At 48.0% G+C, this 3,918-nt stretch overlaps 1 long non-coding RNA gene across 1 annotated transcript; it reads left to right on the top strand.

Annotated features, from left to right (window-relative positions):
• Window positions 1-735: 735 nt before the first annotated feature.
• On the top strand, window positions 736-3,573 carry LOC135425925 (uncharacterized). Its single transcript, XR_010435797.1, has 3 exons — window positions 736-843; window positions 1,694-1,924; window positions 2,501-3,573. It is a non-coding gene; the product is annotated as an uncharacterized LOC135425925 (long non-coding RNA).
• Window positions 3,574-3,918: the final 345 nt, after the last annotated feature.

The following is a 3,918-nucleotide window of genomic DNA, read 5'->3' as shown; positions in this document are numbered from 1 at the left end:
AAGTGGGAAGCAGGCAGATGGGAATTCAGCAATCCCAGATGCTGCTCTGTGGCACAGGCAGGGAGGAGGGACAGAAGGAAAGGGCAGAAACTTTCTGATCGCTGCTTAGGAGCTGAAAAACCCCCCTCTGGTTTTACCCCAGAGGAGGATGGAGGGAGGATGGATGGGACTCACTGATGACCCCCAGCAAAGGCTTCGTTCAGTTCAGATGTGGGATTGTGAAATTCTTGGAAAGGAGGGAATGTGGTGCTTTCAGTGAGGGCTCAGCATCTCTGCAAGCAAGATCTCCAGGGAGGGGGGTTTAAAGCTGGATGCTCAAAATCCTGTGCTGTGTCTAAGATCATTTAAAAAGTGAGTCAAATTTCGTTCAGAAATTTGGGTGGTGTCCCTGCCTGTGGCAGAGATTTTGTTCAGAAATGTGACTTACACCAGTTTAAGGACTCTGCCATCGGGCTCTTTTTTCCCCCCTCTGTTTGCTTTGGTTGGAACAGCTGAAAACAGAGATACATAACACTGCCAGCCTCCAGAGATGGGCAGAAATGGGATGCTGAGGGCTCTCCTGGGGCTTCTCAGTGCTGTGTTTGTGTGTGTTTGTTGTGTGTGATCTCACCTTTCACTTGTGCTCCGTGGCAACACCCCTGAGGTCTGGCAGATTGGGTGGGTCCGTTTGCAGAGAGAAAGGCTGAAGGTTATTAAACATTAAGATTGATTTTGAAGGTTCTCTGAGACGCTAAAACTTCCTTTTCTGCCATCAGATAAACCCAGAGCAGCTGGTTGTACCTGCCCACCACTCGTGTCACCCTCCGAGCGGCGAAGAGGCCTCGTGACCTCGTGGCAACTCTGGTAAAAAATGTGGTTTTTTAGCCACAGAGAGTCACCCCTCCAGGTTATCACACCTTCCTGGGCAGGGAAACACCCTCCTCCTCTGCTTGCTTCACTCAGGGCACAGGAGGTTCCTCCAGCTCTGCCTCCCGTCCCTCACCTGCCAGGTGGTGCCTTGGGCTGAACTTTGCTCCCACAAACACGGTTGGGTTTCGTGTGGCGGCCACTCCTCGAGAGGCCTCGCCCCACCTGCACGGAATTTGGTCATTCTGGCAGCCTGGGGAGAGCAGGGTTTGCCACCCAAACCAGGAGTCCAGGGGGTTAATCCCAGGCCTTTCGCTCCGAGGAGTTGCCAAGAGCACGGGGGGGGGGGAGGATGGAAGAGGTTCGAGCACAGGTGGGAGGATGGAAGAGGTTCCAGGTGATGCAGGAGGTGATGCCAAAGGGGATGTAACCCTGGGATGAGAGGAATAAACACCTGGATGGGTCTGCACTGCTCTGAGCCCTTCTTAGGAACAAAGAATTGGGATATTGGATCAGACAGTGGGGTTTGAGGCCTGTTTGGAGGAGCTGCTCAATGGGAGAAAAAAAAAAGGTGAATGAGCTGCTGGAAATGGCTCAGAAAGGAATTGTTGGTAGGAAATGGAATCATTAAGGTTGGAAAAGATTTCCAAGATCATCAAGTCCAAAGCTGTGTGGCAGGGAGTGTTGGATCCTCTGTGTCTCTATCCAGCCCAAAGCCATGGACACTCTCCTGCAGCCATCAGTGTTTTCCTTGGATCATTTGTCTCCTGCCAAACTTTTGGTGTCAGTGACATCCTGTGGTGGGTCTGCATTTGGTCTTTTCATTTTCTTTTCTCCTTCTCCACAGCTCCTCATCCCAGTCCATGGCCAAGCCATGATTTTTGCAGGATGCCATTGGAATTTTCACTGCTGGCTCACTGAGTGCCCCAGGACACAGCATTTAACAATTCTGGTTCTTCTAACCCCAAATCTGACGAATATTTGGATTTCTCCACTTAAACCCTGCAGTTTTCACCCAACTGCCACTTGAATTCTGGTTCCTTTTAACTCATCATTTACCCAAGGAAGGTTTATTAAGGTGAGGGTTTGTTGATAATCCAGATACAGCTGAATTGGTTCAACAGCCACAAAAATGAACATTTTGGTAGGAAGTGCAAGAAGTCACACATTAACCTTTGCAAAGATGAAAAATACATAATCAGGTCTTCTCTGCTGGACTTCATGGGGCTTTTTAAAGGGCAGAGCCTGCACTTTCAGCACAAATACATCAGTGCCAGGCCTGGAATCTCGAGGTTGATGCTCCAAGATCATAAAGCCCTCGAGAATTCTCATCTCTGCAAACACCAGAGAAAGATTTGGTTTCCTATTTCTTAATTAAAAGAGAAAACTCAACTGACCAAATGCTGATAAGGCACAAGTAGGACTTGGATGGCTTAGTCATCTGCTGGGTTATGCACCCCACGAAATGCTGCTGCTGCTTAATGTTCTTGCTCTGTAAATCATTTATTGAAAACCTGGGCACTCCTGAGATCAGCCAGGATATTATTTGTAATCTAAATATGTGACTTCAAGCAGATCCCTCCAGCTCTCTCCATCTCCCCATTCAACCCCTCAGATATAAAACAATTTATTTCTTCTTTGTCCATGTTTCCAGGCTGCATCCCCACCTTTGGAAGGCACATGGACTGGAAAACATCCAGGCACTGAGACTTTTCCCAAGGAAGGATGAGAGGGAAGCCACATAAACCAAGCATGAAGTTTTAAGTGGGAGCTTTAGAGACATCAAAGAGCTTTGCAGACAAAATTATTCTAATTCTCTCGATACAGACCCCAGGTAAGTCTTTGACCTGCACCTAAAAATGTGCAAAAGATGGGCTTGGGACAAGGTTCAGCAGCCACACAGGGATGGGGTTGATGGGGAGAGAAGGGTTTGGGACTGTCATCAACCAGGGATTTCCTATGGAAATCTCCTGCCTGTGCAACCAAATGGCTCCAGGAATTAACCCAGCACAGGCACACAAATGCAAATCCACTCATTTCTCCTCCAAAATACCGGGGCTTGGGCTTGTCCCAGGCAAAAATTGTTGTGTCTTGGAGCTCCAGCTGCAGGAAAATCGAGCTGGGATGGAAGAGGCAGCTGCTCAGAAGCACAGCTGGTCCTAGAACTGACCTCCAAAAAACTGGGATACCCTGGCAGGAGAAGTCAGTCTGACACAACTCAAGGTTTCCAAGGCCTCCCTTGAGTTAGTTCTGAGGACAAGTTGTGTTTCAGGGGAATTCTTTTGCCAGTTGGGCTAATTAGGAGGATAATTTGTTGTTTCATGAGCTACATCTTTCATGGGAAATATGAGTGTGTTTCCTTCATAACAAGGAGAAAACATTTCACTTGTTTTTCTACTTTCGTGACACTGATGAGGATGTTCTGAAAACTCCCTTGAAAGGGGATGACTCTAAATATCCAACAACATTTAGGAAGCCAGGGTTTTAATTATTTTTAAATTCTTTTGTTCAAAATGTTCTGTCACTGAACAGAGGTGGAACTGAGCATCACTTCTGTCTGAAATATTGAACTTCAATATTTCAGACCCAAGTTGTGTCTTTGCCTGGGTCCACATCAAAAATGGAATTTCTGGCAGCAAATGCCCCAAAGATCTGGGCTGAGGGACCTGCAATCACTCACTCGTGGTGCCCACCTGGGATGTCCCTGCAAGGGGTGGATGACCTTGGAGAGTTCCACTCAAATAATCTGATCTCTGATTCTCTGAGTCACATTCTGGTTGACTGAGCAACCAGTCGGCTTTTAACGGGTCAGTTCAGCAAATTGGTCTGGAAACAGGAAAGTGGAATTTGGTTTGCAGCAGGACAGTGTGTGGGGGTGGATTTTAAAGGGGGTGTGAAGAACACCCCGTCAGCCTGAACTCTTGGTTGCCCAGAGGCCTCTGCCCTTGGGCAAATGTCAAGGGTGTGGAGCTGGGTGTGGACAAGAAAAGGCTCTGGGGAGACCTTGGAGCCACTTTGAGTGCCTAAAGAAGGCTGGAGAGGCCCTTTTCCCAAGGACAAGGGGAATGGCTT

The sequence above is a fragment of the Pseudopipra pipra genome, chromosome 22, assembly GCF_036250125.1.
Source record: "Pseudopipra pipra isolate bDixPip1 chromosome 22, bDixPip1.hap1, whole genome shotgun sequence".
NCBI classification, from domain to species: Eukaryota; Metazoa; Chordata; class Aves; order Passeriformes; family Pipridae; genus Pseudopipra; species Pseudopipra pipra.
This window is presented reverse-complemented; position numbering and strand designations above follow the sequence as displayed.